Source organism: Oncorhynchus keta, chromosome 19 (assembly GCF_023373465.1).
Source record: "Oncorhynchus keta strain PuntledgeMale-10-30-2019 chromosome 19, Oket_V2, whole genome shotgun sequence".
Taxonomy (NCBI): domain Eukaryota; kingdom Metazoa; phylum Chordata; class Actinopteri; order Salmoniformes; family Salmonidae; genus Oncorhynchus; species Oncorhynchus keta.
The window spans coordinates 12,864,169-12,879,861 of record NC_068439.1 but is presented as its reverse complement, the minus strand read 5'-3'; the positions used below and the strand labels follow the sequence as shown (position 1 = coordinate 12,879,861).

Below are 15,693 nucleotides of genomic sequence, written 5' to 3'. Positions count from 1 at the left end.
AGGCCTAGTGGACAGGGTCAGGTTAGTTGAAGGGGTGAGAGGCCTAGTGGACAGGGTCAGGTTAGTTGAAGGGGTGAGAGGCTTAGTGGACAGGGTCAGGTTAGTTGAAGGGGTGAGAGGCCTAGTGGACAGGGTCAGGTTAGTTGAAGGGTGAGAGGCCTAGTGGACAGGGTCAGGGTCAGGTTAGTTGGAGGGGTTAGAGGCCTAGTGGACAGGGTCAGGTTAGTTGAAGGGGTGAGAGGCCTAGTGGACAGGGTCAGGTTATTTGGAGGGGTGAGAGGCCTAGTGGACAGGGTCAGGTTAGTTGGAGGGGTTAGAGGCCTAGTGGACAGGGTCAGGGTAGTTGGAGGGGTGAGAGGCCTAGTGGACAGGGTCAGGTTAGTTGGAGGGGTAAGAGGCCTAGTGGACAGGGTCAGGGTCAGGTTAGTTGAAGGGGTGAGAGGCCTAGTGGACAGGGTCAGGTTAGTTGAAGGGGTGAGAGGCCTAGTGGACAGGGTCAGGTTAGTTGAAGGGTGAGAGGCCTAGTGGACAGGGTCAGGTTAGTTGGAGGGGTGAGAGGCCTAGTGGACAGGGTCAGGTTAGTAGGAGGGGTGAGAGGCCTAGTGGACAGGGTCAGGTTAGTTGGAGGGGCGAGAGGCCTAGTGGACAGGGTCAGGTTAGTTGAAGGGGTGAGAGGCCGAGTGGACAGGGTCAGATTAGTTGGAGGGGCGAGAGGCCGAGTGGACAGGGTCAGGTTAGTTGGAGGGGTGAGAGGCCTAGTGGACAGGGTCAGGGTCAGGTTAGTTGAAGGGGTGAGAGGCCTAGTGGACAGGATCAGGTTAGTTGAAGGGGTGAGAGGCCTAGTGGACAGGGTCAGGTTAGTTGAAGGGGTGAGAGGCCTAGTGGACAGGGTCAGGTTAGTTGAAGGGGTGAGAGGCCTAGTGGACAGGGTCAGGTTAGTTGAAGGGGTGAGAGGCCTAGTGGACAGGGTCAGGTTAGTTGAAGGGGTGAGAGGCCTAGTGGACAGGGTCAGGTTAGTTGAAGGGGTGAGAGGCCTAGTGGACAGGGTCAGGGTCAGGTTAGTTGAAGGGTGAGAGGCCTAGTGGACAGGGTCAGGTTAGTTGAAGGGGTGAGAGGCCTAGTGGACAGGGTCAGGTTAGTTGGAGGGGTGAGAGGCCTAGTGGACAGGGTCAGGGTCAGGTTAGTCCTCGTGGAGGGTCAGGTTAGTTGAAGGGTGAGAGGCCTCGTGGACAGGGTCAGGTTAGTTGGAGGGGTGAGAGGCCTAGTGGACAGGATCAGGGTCAGGTTAGTTGAAGGGGGTGAGAGGCCTGGAGTGGTTAGTTGAAGGGGTGAGAGGCCTAGTGGACAGGGTCAGGTTAGTTGGAGGGGTGAGAGGCCTACTGGACAGGATCAGGGTCAAGTTCGTTGAATGGGTGAGAGGCCTAGTGGACAGGGTCAGGTTAGTTGAAGGGGTGAGAGGCCTAGTGGATAGGGTCAGGTTATGAGATGTGGTATGATGGTAGTACTATGATAGGTAGTATAGATGTGTAGTGAGAGGTGGTATGATGGTAGTACTATGATAGGTAGTATAGATGTGTAGTGAGAGGTGGTATGATGGTAGTATATATGTGTAGTTCGAGGTGGTATGATGGTAGTACTATGATAGGTAGTAGAGATGTGTAGTGAGAGGTGGTATGATGGTAGTACTATGATAGGTCAGTAGTAGAGATGTGTAGTGAGAGGTGGTATGATAGTAGTACTATGATAGGTCAGTAGTAGAGATGTGTAGTGAGAGGTGGTATGATGGTAGTACTATGATAGGTCAGTAGTAGAGATGTGTAGTGAGAGGTGGTATGATAGTAGTACTATGATAGGTCAGTAGTAGAGATGTGTAGTGAGAGACAGAGAGACAGAGAGAGAGACAGGGAGAGAGAGACAGAGAGAGAGACAGAGAGAGAGACAGAGAGCGAGACAGAGAGAGAGACAGAGAGAGAGACACAGATAGAGACAGAGAGAGAGACAGAGAGACAGAGAGAGAGAGAGAGAGAGAGAGAGAGAGAGAGAGAGACAGGGAGAGAGAGACAGAGAGAGAGACAGAGAGAGTAAAAAGAAAAGGAGAGGATAACGAGATGGGAGAGCCTGTTCAGATTCATTTCTTTGCACATGTCCTGGTTGAAAACCCTTAGAGAGAGAGAGGGACAGGGGAGAGAGAGACAGGGAGAGTTACAGAGAGAGAGACAGAGAGAGAGTTACAGAGGGAGAGACAGAGAGAGAGACAGAGAGAGAGAGAGAGAGGGAGACAGAGAGAGAGACAAGACAGAGAGAGAGCCAGAGAGAGAGAGACACAGAGAGAGAGAGAGAGAGAGAGAGAGAGAGACAGAGAGAGAGAGACAGAGAGACAGAGAGAGAGACAAGACAGAGAGAGAGACAGAGAGTTACAGAGAGAGAGAGAGAGACAGAGAGAGAGAGAGAGAGAGAGGGGGAGAGAGACAAGGAGAGAGAGAGAGACGGAGAGACAGGGAGAGGATAAAGAGAGGATAAAGAGATGGGAGAGTCTGTTCAGATTCATTTCTTTGCACATGTCCTGGTTGAAAAACCTTAGAGAGAGAGAGAGAGAGAGAGAGACAGGGAGAGAGAGAGACAGGGAGAGTTACAGAGAGAGAGAGAGAGACAGAGAGAGAGACAGGGAGAGAGAGAGACAGGGAGAGTTACAGAAAGAGAGACAGAGAGAGAGACAGAGAGAGAGAGAGAGAGAGAGAGAGAGAGAGAGAGAGAGAGAGGAGAGAGAGAGAGAGAGAGAGACAAGACAGAGAGAGAGACAGAGAGACAAGACAGAGAGAGAGACAGAGAGAGAGAGACAGAGAGACAAGACAGAGAGAGAGACAGAGAGAGAGAGAGACAGAGAGAGAGACAGAGAGACAAGACAGAGAGAGAGAGAGAGAGAGAGAGAGACAAGACAGAGAGAGAGACAGAGAGAGTAAAAAGAAAAGGAGAGGATAAAGAGATGGGAGAGTCTGTTCAGATTCATTTCTTTGCACATGTCCTGGTTGAAAAACTTTAGTGTTTCCACTCTTTGCTCCATTTCGCCTAGCGTCCGGCACGTTCTTGGGTCCAACGTGTTGAGACGCGAGGCGGTTTCTTGGTTCCGTGGTTCTAAACAGAAGGGCCATTTTTTTCATGGACACACCCACTTTTCTGTGTTCAATTTGGTCCTATAGTATAAAAGATCTTTGGTTTCTTTATTAATTGACCATTTCCGGAATAGATGGGTTAGCTGACAACGTCCTAAACACTACGGGCTTCAAAGGGACAGAAGTCCATGTGTGGTGGTTCTGGATGGCCAGATAGCGAGCAACAAGACGATGTCATGTAGGGAATCGTAGGTGGCTTTTTTCAGCAAGTTTTAACTTGTTCTTGATACAAGGTCTTGTTTTGACTGATGTCACATCTATGCTAATATGGCAAAAAAAAAATGCTAGCTAGCTAACCAACAACTGTATTTGAGAGACAGCAAGTGCTCATTGTGCAAATATATTTACGTTTTCAAAAAACAATAGGCACGAAATATAGTTTACATGTTATCAACAATCTAACCCAACCCCGTCTGTTTTGCCCCATAGTTGCGCACTCGTGCTTTTTGTTGCTAAACAACCTACCCGTCTATAGGACCTCTTCCGGTTTCCATTAATTACCACAGCCACAAAGTAAAAATTGGCTATATGATTAAAATGCATGTAAACACAAATTAGCTTACTTTAAGGTTAGGCATAAGGTTATCGGTGTGATTAAGGTTATGGTTAGGTTTAAATCCCATTTTAAGAAGATCATTTGTTGAAATAGGTGGGGTTTATGACTTTGTGACTCTGGTAACTATTGACAACCACCATTTCCTTGTGTTGGTCTCATTTGTAGCACTCGAGACGTGATTGGACGTCTGTTTCGGGAATGTGTCATGTGACTTTTTGACAAGCCTTCTCATTGGAGGAGGACACCCAGCTGACCTTGTCTGTTTTTATTGGCTTATTTACTTCTTGCACAAACAACTAATAAAATGAATGTTGGTTTGAGCTTCAGCGTTTCAAAATGAAAAGTAATGTGTTGCTGTTTTTATTGTTTTTTTGCCATGTTGTTGTTTTACTTTTGTTTCTTTCTTGGCAAAAAAAAATGTGGCACCTTTTTGGTTTTAAAATGAACAGAATTCAATCAGGATTCCTTTGTTGAAACGTGACTGTTGTTTGACGTCTTGTCAATAGAAGCCCGTAACGCTGGACAACCAACTCAGGCAGAGAGAACGTAAACACGTCCACAAAACCCAATGGTTAAGTTTCACCTCGATTCGATATGGATTATTACTATTTTGACTGATGATATTTATATAATAAATATAATGTATGGTATGGATTATTATTCTGATATTTGTATATGCTGGAGATGGCTGCATGCCCTCAAAATGGAGGTTGAGTAAGGATAAAGGGGTTGTCCTGGTGCTGCAGTGAAGTAGCATCATCTATCTACAATGACCAGCTGACAGACAAACATACAGTCACTCACTCTGACCTCTCACCTTTGACCCCTACACGCTGATGGGCCAGGGATGGGTCTTCTGTTAGCTGGCGTTCATTAAATGTTGTCTGTCTACTGGTTAAACACACACCTGGGAGTGGGACTCTGGTCAAACTGGACCTGTGGGGACATTTGCATGGCTGACTGCCAGTCACTCGGGGAAAGAACTGAGACACAACACAAGAACTGTTAAGGCAGGCAAGGAAAGACATGATAGCCATAGCAGGCCAGAACCATCCAACAACCAACTCCTGTTGTAAAGATGCTGTATTAAAACAGCACCTACCCCAGTGTCCGTCACTGTCCTCAATAGCAAACCAAATGGTCAGTGTATTAGAGATCTGTAAGAACACAACTCTTAAGAAGAAAAAAAAAGAAATATCTTCAAGAAATGGGCAAATACATGTGCTTAAAGTTTTAAAATGTTGCCAATTAATAATCTATAAAATATTGTAGGCTACTTCTGTAATATAATATTTCAAACACATATACATAGCCCATACATCCCCCACTCCTCAACCCAACTGACAGTGTTTAATAAAAGAGGGAGCCAACCAAAAACAAAGACGTTGTCATGGTTTCAGCACCAAGACAGGACATGCTTTCTCCAGGATACACCAGCCCCTGTGTTTGTATCGCTGAGTTCTGGAATCACAGAAAACAGGAGCTCCTCCTAGTGTCTGCCCAGTGACATGACACCACACTACCTGCTTACTGTGGCCTACAACCCTGTTGGACAAGGTGTCTTGTCTTAACTGGTGTTGAAGGGGGAGAGAAAACAACAGGTGGTACATTACAACTTGTTACGCCTGCATTTCCAACTTCCTGGTTCTTTTAGCTGTTGTTGTTGTTATTGTTTTTGTTTAGAGTTCAAACCTACTGGGTGGTAGCTTTCCGAGAACAGGGTTGGAGATTAAGCCTACAGAACGGTATCTCTCCAGGAACAGGGTTGGAGTTAAAACCTACAGGAGAGTAGCTTTCCGGGAACAGTGTTGGAGAGCCCTGCTCTATTGTATGGAAATATTGTGCAGTATTGGCTAGCCCAGCATTTCCCAAACTCGGTCCTGGGGACCCCAAGTGGTACAGGTATAAAACCTCAGTCAGTAAAATATAAAACCTTACTCAGTCAGTAAGATATGAAACCTTACTCAGTAAAATATTAAACCTTACTCAGTCATTAAAATATAAAACCTTACCTCAGTCAGTAAAATATAAAACCTTACTCAGTCAGTAAGATATGAAACCTTACTCAGTCAGTAAAATATTAAATTTGACTCAGTCATTAAAATATAAAACCTTACTCAGTCATTAAAATATGAAATCTCAGTCAGTAAAATATGAAACCTTACCCAGTCAGTAAAATATAAAACCTTACTCAGTCAGTAAAATATAAAACCTTACTCAGTCAGTAAAATATGAAACCTTACTCAGTCAGTAAAATATGAAATCTTACTCAGTCAGTAAAATATGAAACCTTACTCAGTCAGTAAAATATGAAATCTTACTCAGTCAGTAAAATATGAAATCTTACTCAGTCAGTAAAATATGAAATCTTACTCAGTCAGTAAAATATGAAACCTTACTCAGTCAGTAAAATATGAAACCTTACTCAGTCAGTAAAATATGAAACCTTACTCAGTCAGTAAAATATGAAACCTTACTCAGTCAGTAAAATATAAAACCTTACTCAGTCAGTAAAATATGAAATCTTACTCAGTCAGTAAAATATAAAACCTTACTCAGTCAGTAAAATATGAAACCTTACTCAGTCAGTAAAATATGAAACCTTACTCAGTCAGTAAAATATGAAACCTTACTCAGTCAGTAAAATATGAAACCTTACTCAGTCAGTAAGATATGAAACCTTACTCAGTCAGTAAGATATGAAACCTTACTCAGTCAGTAAGATATGAAACCTTACTCAGTCAGTAAAATATGAAACCTTAGTCAGTAAGATATGAAACCTTACTCAGTAAGATATGAAACCTTACTCAGTCAGTAAAATATGAAACCTTACTCAGTCAGTAAGATATGAAACCTTACTCAGTCAGTAAAATATGAAACCTTACTCAGTCAGTAAGATATGAAACCTTACTCAGTCAGTAAAATATGAAACCTTACTCAGTCAGTAAGATATGAAACCTTACTCAGTCAGTAAAATATGAAACCTTACTCAGTCAGTAAGATATGAAACCTTACTCAGTCAGTAAAATATGAAACCTTACTCAGTCAGTAAGATATGAAACCTTACTCAGTCAGTAAAATATGAAACCTTACTCAGTCAGTAAAATATGAAACCTTACTCAGTCAGTAAGATATGAAACCTTACTCAGTCAGTAAAATATGAAACCTTACTCAGTCAGTAAGATATGAAACCTTACTCAGTCAGTAAGATATGAAACCTTACTCAGTCAGTAAAATATGAAACCTTACTCGGTCAGTAAAATATAAAACCTTACTCAGTCAGTAAAATATGAAACCTTACTCAGTCAGTAAAATATGAAACCTTACTCAGTCAGTAAGATATGAAACCTTACTCAGTCAGTAAAATATGAAACCTTACTCAGTCAGTAAGATATGAAACCTTACTCAGTCAGTAAAATATGAAACCTTACTCAGTCAGTAAGATATGAAACCTTACTCAGTCAGTAAAATATGAAACCTTACTCAGTCAGTAAGATATGAAACCTTACTCAGTCAGTAAAATATGAAACCTTACTCAGTCAGTAAAATATGAAACCTTACTCAGTCAGTAAGATATGAAACCTTACTCAGTCAGTAAAATATAAAACCTTACTCAGTCAGTAAGATATGAAACCTTACTCAGTAAAATATTAAACCTTACTCAGTCATTAAAATATAAAACCTTACCTCAGTCAGTAAAATATAAAACCTTACTCAGTCAGTAAGATATGAAACCTTACTCAGTCAGTAAAATATAAAACCTTACTCAGTCAGTAAAATATGAAACCTTACTCAGTCAGTAAAATATAAAACCTTACTCAGTCAGTAAAATATGAAACCTTACTCAGTCAGTAAAATATAAAACCTTACTCAGTCAGTAAAATATGAAACCTTACTCAGTCAGTAAAATATGAAACCTTACTCAGTCAGTAAAATATAAAACCTTACTCAGTCAGTAAAATATGAAACCTTACTCAGTCAGTAAAATACTACATTTGACTCAGTCAGTAAAGTATAAAACCTTACTCAGTCAGTAAAATATAAAACCTTACTCAGTCAGTAAAATATAAAACCTCAGTCATTAAAATATGAAACTTTAATTGAATCCCTCCCTCTCTTTCCCCTACCCCCTGTCTCCTACATCCTGTCTCCTACCTCCAGTCCCCTACCCCCAGGCCCCTTTCCCTTCCCCCAGTCCCCTACCCCCAGGCCCCTTTCCCTTCCCCCAATCCCCCTACCCCCTGTCCCCTACCCCCTGTCCCCTACCCCCAGTCCCCTACCCCCAGTCTCCTACCCCCAGTCTCCTACTCCCAGCCCCCTGTCCCCTACCCCCTGTCCCCTACCCCCTGTCCCCTACCCCCAATCCCCTACCCCCAGACTCCTACCCCTTGTCCCCTACCCCCAGATCCTACCCCCAGACTCCTACCCCAGTCCCCTATCCCATGTCCCCTACCCCCTTGTCCACTAACCCCAGTCCCCTAACCCCAGTCCCCTAACCCCTGTTCCCACCCTTTTGTCCCCTACACCCAGTCTCCTACCTCCTTGTCCCCTACCCCTGTCCCCTAACCCCAGTACCCTACACCCAGTCTCCTACCCCCAGCCCCCTGTCCCCTACCCCCTGTCTCCTACCCCCTGTCCCCTACCCCCAGCCCCCTACCCCCTGTCCCCTACCCCCAATCCCCCTACCCCCTGTCCTCTACCCCCTGTCTCCTACCCCCAGTCCCCTACCCCCAGCCCCCTACCCCCAGCTCCCTACCCCCTGTCCCCTACCCCCAATCCCCTACCCCCAGACTCCTACCCCTTGTCCCCTACCCCCAGATCCTACCCCCAGACTCCTACCCCAGTCCCCTATCCCATGTCCCCTACCCCCTTGTCCACTAACCCCAGTCCCCTAACCCCAGTCCCCTAACCCCTGTTCCCACCCTTTTGTCCCCTACACCCAGTCTCCTACCTCCTTGTCCCCTACCCCCTGTCCCCTAACCCCAGTACCCTACACCCAGTCTCCTACCCCCAGCCCCATGTCCCCTACCCCTTGTCCACTAACCCCAGTCCCCTAACCCCAGTCCCCTAACCCCTGTTCCCACCCTTTGTCCCCTACACCCAGTCTCCTACCTCCCTGTCCCCTACCCCCTGTCCCCTACCCCCAGTCCCCTACCCCCAGTGTCCTACCCCCAGTCTCCTACCCCCAGCCCCCTGTCCCCTACCCCCAATCCCCTACCCCTTGTCCCCTACCCCAGATCCTACCCCAGACTCCTACCCCCAGTCCCCTATCCCCTGTCCCCTACCCCCTTGTCCACTAACCCCAGTCCCCTAACCCCAGTCCCCTAACCCCTGTTCCCACCCCCTTGTCCCCTACACCCAGTCTCCTACCTCCTTGTCCACTAACCCCAGTCCCCTAACCCCAGTACCCTACACCCAGTCTCCTACCCCCAGCCCCCTGTCCCCTACCACCAGTCCCCTAGCCCCAGACTCCTACCCCCAGTCCCCTACCCCCAGTCTCCTACCCCCAGTCTCCTACCTCCAGCCCCTGTCCCCTACCCCCATTCTCCTACCCCCAGACTCCTACCCCCAGTCCGCTACCTCCAGTCTCCTACCCCCACCCCAGTCCCCTACCCCCTGTCCCATACCCCCTTGTCCCCTAGTCCCCTACCCCCAGTCCCCTACCCCCATTCCCCTACCCCCAGTCTCCTACCCCCAGTCTCCTACCCCCTTGTCCCCTTCCCCCTGTCCCCTACCCCCAGTCTCTTACCCCCTGTCCTCTACCCCCAGTCTCCTCCCCCCAATCTCCTACCCCCTGTCCCCTACCCCCTGTCCCCTACACCCAGTCTCTTACCCCCAGTCGCCTACCCCCAGTCCCCTACCCCCAGTCTCCTACCCCCTTGTCCCCTTCCCCCAGTCCCCTACCCTTGTCCCCTACCCCCAGTCTCTTACCCCCTGTCCCCTACCCCCTGTCTCCTACCCCCAGTCTCCTACCCCCTGTCCCCTACCCCCTGTCCCCTACCCCCTGTCCCCTACCCCCAGTCCCCTACCCCCTGTCCCCTACCCCCTGTCCCCTACCCCCAGTCTCCTACCCCATGTCCCCTACCCCCAGTCTTCTACCCCCTACCCTACCCCTTGTCTCCTAACCCCAGCCCCCTGTCCCTTACCCCCAGTCCCCTACTCCCAGTTCCCCAGTCCCCCAGCCCCCTCCAGCCTACCTATGACCTTCTCTTCAGACTGGTTCACTTGGGTCTGATCAGGACATCCGTAAAGTCCAGTTTGAGATCTGTGTCTACACGAGGCATGGTTCCTGAGTTATGGAGGATTATTGAGGAGGTTATTCTGAGGCAGCAGGCTGCTGGGTTTTTCGTAGGCACCAAGCCCCGGACCACAACCTCCAGGAGCAGATGTATAGTGTATGGTGGCCCTCCCAGCCCCCTTGGAATCTCCTTCTCCTTCTCTTTCCCCTTCACCCTCGCTCTCCCCTATCCTTTGTTGTTCTCCCTTCCACCTCCCTCTCTCGCAGTGGAGTGGACACAGCAGCTGTGTCAGCCGCAGACGTTGCTTGTCCGGGCAGATTAAGCACACACATCTTGTAAGCATACACTACCGGTCAAACGTTTTTGAACACCTACTCATTCAAAAAAAATCTTTATTTTTTAAAACTATTTTATACATTGTAGAATAATAGTGAAGACATCAAAACTATTAAATAACACATATGGAATCATGTAGTAACCAAAAAAGTGTTAAACAAATCTAAATATATTTTATATTTGAGATTCTTCAAATAGCCACCCTTTGTCTTGATGACAGCTTTGCACACTCTTGGCATTCTCGCAACCAGCTTCACCTGGAATGCTTTTCCAACAATCTTGAAGGAGTTCCCACATATGCTGAGCACTTGTTGGCTGCTTTTCCTTCACTCTGCGGTCCAACTCATCCCAAACCATCTCAATTGGGTTGAGGTTAGGGGATTGTGGACGTCAGGTCAACTGATGCAGCACTCAATCACTACCCTTCTTGGTCTAGACCTTACACAGCCTGGATGTGTGTTGGGTCATTGTCCTGTTGAAAAACAAATGATAGTCCCACTAAGCACAAACTAGATTGGAAACCAGATTTCTAAGGGACTTGCTTGCAGTTCCTACCACTTCCACCGGATGTCACCAGTCTTTGGAATTTGGTTGAGGTTTGTCCTTTGTGTAATGAAGATGTATGGCCATCTTGAATGAGTCACTTGAAGTGGACTGTTTGAGAGGTGCGTGACTAGAAAAGTAGTGTCAGTTTGTTTTCTTTTTGTATTGAACACAGATCATCCCGTCTTCAATTTTATCGATTATTCACGTTTTAAAAATACCTAAAGTTGTATTACAAAAGTAGTTTGAAATGTTTTGGCAAAGTTTACAGGAAACTTTTGAGATATTTTGTAGCGATGTTGGTCAAGTTGGAACCAGTGTTTTTCTGGATCAAACGCGCCAAATAAATTAATATTTTGGATATATATGGACGGAATTAATCGAACAAAATGACCATTTGTGATGTTTATGGGACATATTGGAGTGCCAACAAAAGAAGCTCATCAAAGGTAAGGCATAATTTATATTTTATTTCTGTGTTTTGTGTCGCGCCTGCAGGGTTGAAATATGCTACTCTCTCATTGTTTCCTGTTGTGCTATCATCAGATAATAGCATCTTATGCTTTCGCCGAAAACCTTTTCGAAATCTGACATGTAGGCTGGATTCACAACGAGTGTAGCTTGAATTTGCTATCTTGCAAGTGTGATTGTTTGAATTTGGTGCTCTGCATTTTCCCTGGCTATTGGCCAAGTGGGATGCAAGCGTCCCGCCTATCCCAGAGAGGCTAAGAAGGCACACCTGTTAATTAAAATGGATTCCAGGTGACTACCTCATGAAGCTGGTTGAGATAATGCAGAGAGTGTGCAAAGCTTTCATCAAGGCAAAGGGTGGCCATTTGGAGGATCTCAAATATAAAATATATTTTGATTTGTTTAACACTTTTTTGGTTACTACATGATTCCATATGTGTTATTTCATAGTTTTGATGTCTTCATTGTTATTCTTCAATGTAGAAAATAGTAAAAATAAAGAAAAACCCTTGAATAAGTAGGTGTTCTAAAACTTTTGAGCATCACCTCCTGTCCAGCATAGTATAGTTCAGTATAGTATAGTCCAGTATAGTATAGTATAGTCCAGTATAGTATAGTCCAGTAGAGTATGGTCCAGTAGAGTATAGTACAGTAGAGTATAGTCCAGTAGAGTGTATTCCAGTAGAGTACAGCACAGTAGAGTATAGCCCAGTAGAGTATAGTCCAGTATAGTATAGTTCAGTATAGTATAGTCCAGTAGAGTATGGTCCAGTAGAGTATAGTACAGTAGAGTATAGTCCAGTAGACTGTATTCCAGTATAGTCCAGTAGAGTACAGTACAGTAGAGTATAGTGTATTCCAGTAGAGTATAGCACAGTAGAGTATAGCCCAGTAGAGTATAGTCCAGTATAGTATAGTTCAGTATAGTATAGTCCAGTAGACTGTATTCCAGTATAGTCCAGTAGAGTACAGTACAGTAGAGTATAGCCCAGTAGAGTATAGCCCAGTAGAGTATAGTCCAGTAGAGTATAGTCCAGTAGAGTATAGTCCAGTAGAGTATGGTCCAGTAGAGTATAGTCCAGTGGAGTATAGTCCAGTAGAGTATAGTCCAGTAGAGTATAGTGCAGTAGAGTATAGTACAGTAGAGTGTATTCCAGTAGAGTATAGTCCAGTAGAGTATAGTCCAGTAGAGTACAGTACAGTAGAGTATAGTACAGTAGAGTATAGTCCAGTAGAGTATGGTCCAGTAGAGTATAGTCCAGTAGAGTATGGTCCAGTACATTATATTCCAGTATAGTATGGTCCAGTAGAGTATAGTCCAGTAGAGTATATTCCAGTATAGTCCAGTAGAGTACAGTACAGTAGAGTGTAGTACAGTACGGTATATTCCAGTATAGTATAGTCCAGTATAGTATAGTCCAGTATAGTATAGTCCAGTAGAGTATGGTCCAGTAGAGTATATTCCAGTATAGTCCAGTAGAGTACAGTACAGTAGAGTGTAGTACAGTACGGTCTATTCCAGTATAGTATAGTCCAGTATAGTATAGTCCAGTAGAGTATAGTACAGTAGAGTATAGTCCAGTAGAGTGTATTCCAGTATAGTCCAGTAGATTACAGTACAGTAGAGTATAGCCCAGTAGAGTATAGTCCAGTAGAGTATGGTCCAGTAGAGTATGGTCCAGTAGAGTATAGTCCAGTAGAGTATGGTCCAGTAAAGTATGGTCCAGTAGAGTATGGTCCAGTAGAGTATAGTCCAGTAGAGTATAGTCCAGTAGAGTATGGTCCAGTAGAGTATGGTCCAGTAGAGTATAGTTCAGTATAGTCCAGTAGAGTAGAGTACAGTAGAGTGTAGTACAGTACGGTATATTCCAGTATAGTATAGTCCAGTATAGTATAGTCCAGTATAGTATAGTCCAGTAGAGTATAGTACAGTAGAGTATGGTCCAGTATAGTATAGTACAGTAGAGTATGGTCCAGTATAGTATAGTCCAGTAGAGTGTATTCCAGTATAGCCCAGTAGAGTATAGCCCAGTAGAGTATGGTCCAGTAGAGTATGGTCCAGTAGAGTATAGTCCAGTAGAGTATAGTCCAGTAGAGTATAGTCCAGTAGAGTACAGTACAGTAAAGTGTATTCCAGTATTGTCCAGTAGTATAGTCCAGTAGAGTATAGTCCAGTATAGTCCAGTAGAGTATAGTACAGTAGAGTAGAGTACAGTATGGTATATTCCAGTATAGTATAGTCCAGTATAGTATAGTCCAGTAGAGTATAGTCCAGTATAGTCCAGTAGAGTATAGTCCAGTAGAGTATAGTCCAGTAGAGTATAGTCCAGTATAGTCTGGTATAGTATAGTATAGGCCAGTAGAGTATATTCCAGTATATTCCAGTATAGTATGGTCCAGTAGAGTATAGTCCAGTAGAGTGTATTCCAGTATAGTCCAGTAGAGTATGGTCCAGTAGAGTATGGTCCAGTAGAGTATAGTCCAGTAGAGTATAGTCCAGTATAGTATAGTCCAGTATAGTATAGTCCAGTAGAGTATGGTCCAGTAGAGTATATTCCAATATAGTCCAGTAGAGTACAGTACAGTAGAGTGTAGTACAGTACGGTCTATTCCAGTATAGTATAGTCCAGTATAGTATAGTCCAGTAGAGTATAGTACAGTAGAGTATAGTCCAGTAGAGTGTATTCCAGTATAGTCCAGTAGATTACAGTACAGTAGAGTATAGCCCAGTAGAGTATAGTCCAGTAGAGTATGGTCCAGTAGAGTATGGTCCAGTAGAGTATAGTCCAGTAGAGTATGGTCCAGTAGAGTATGGTCCAGTAGAGTATGGTCCAGTAGAGTATAGTCCAGTAGAGTATAGTCCAGTAGAGTATAGTCCAGTAGAGTATGGTCCAGTAGAGTATAGTTCAGTATAGTCCAGTAGAGTAGAGTGTAGTACAGTACGGTATATTCCAGTATAGTATAGTCCAGTATAGTATAGTCCAGTATAGTATAGTCCAGTAGAGTATAGTACAGTAGAGTATGGTCCAGTATAGTATAGTACAGTAGAGTATGGTCCAGTATAGTATAGTCCAGTAGAGTGTATTCCAGTATAGCCCAGTAGAGTATAGCCCAGTAGAGTATGGTCCAGTAGAGCATGGTCCAGTAGAGTATGGTCCAGTAGAGTATAGTCCAGTAGAGTATAGTCCTGTAGAGTATAGTCCAGTAGAGTACAGTACAGTAGAGTGTATTCCAGTATTGTCCAGTAGTATAGTCCAGTAGAGTATAGTCCAGTATAGTCCAGTAGAGTATAGTACAGTAGAGTAGAGTACAGTATGGTATATTCCAGTATAGTATAGTCCAGTAGAGTATAGTCCAGTATAGTCCAGTAGAGTATAGTCCAGTAGAGTATAGTCCAGTAGAGTATAGTCCAGTATAGTCTGGTATAGTATAGTATAGGCCAGTAGAGTATATTCCAGTATATTCCAGTATAGTATGGTCCAGTAGAGTATAGTCCAGTAGAGTGTATTCCAGTATAGTCCAGTAGAGTGTATTCCAGTAGAGTACAGCACAGTAGAGTATAGCCCAGTAGAGTATAGTCCAGTATAGTATAGTTCAGTATAGTATAGTCCAGTAGAGTATGGTCCAGTAGAGTATAGTACAGTAGAGTATAGTCCAGTAGACTGTATTCCAGTATAGTCCAGTAGAGTACAGTACAGTAGAGTATAGCCCAGTAGAGTATAGCCCAGTAGAGTATAGTCCAGTAGAGTATAGTCCAGTAGAGTATAGTCCAGTAGAGTATGGTCCAGTAGAGTATAGTCCAGTGGAGTATAGTCCAGTAGAGTATAGTCCAGTAGAGTATAGTACAGTAGAGTATAGTACAGTAGAGTGTATTCCAGTAGAGTATAGTCCAGTAGAGTATAGTCCAGTAGAGTACAGTACAGTACAGTACAGTAGAGTATAGTACAGTAGAGTATAGTCCAGTAGAGTATGGTCCAGTAGAGTATAGTCCAGTAGAGTATAGTCCAGTAGAGTATGGTCCAGTACATTATATTCCAGTATAGTATGGTCCAGTAGAGTATAGTCCAGTAGAGTATATTCCAGTATAGTCCAGTAGAGTACAGTACAGTAGAGTGTAGTACAGTACGGTATATTCCAGTATAGTATAGTCCAGTATAGTATAGTCCAGTAGAGTATGGTCCAGTAGAGTATATTCCAGTATAGTCCAGTAGAGTACAGTACAGTAGAGTGTAGTACAGTACGGTCTATTCCAGTATAGTATAGTCCAGTATAGTATAGTCCAGTAGAGTATAGTCCAGTAGAGTATAGTCCAGTAGAGTATGGTCCAGTAGAGTATGGTCCAGTAGAGTATAGTCCAGTAGAGTATGGTCCAGTAGAG

The 15,693-nt window shown here is 44.4% G+C and overlaps 1 long non-coding RNA gene across 3 annotated transcripts; it reads right to left on the bottom strand.

Annotated features, from left to right (window-relative positions):
• Positions 1-5,924: 5,924 nt before the first annotated feature.
• Positions 5,925-7,784, bottom strand: LOC127909622 (uncharacterized). Of its 3 annotated transcripts, none has more exons than XR_008072224.1 (3): positions 7,748-7,784; positions 7,462-7,539; positions 5,925-5,964 (listed from the first exon to the last, which is right to left on the bottom strand). It is a non-coding gene; the product is annotated as an uncharacterized LOC127909622 (long non-coding RNA). The 3 variants fall into 3 exon arrangements; XR_008072223.1 differs by lacking the exon at positions 5,925-5,964 and adding an exon at positions 6,263-6,302; XR_008072222.1 differs by lacking the exon at positions 5,925-5,964 and adding an exon at positions 6,983-7,022.
• Positions 7,785-15,693: the final 7,909 nt, after the last annotated feature.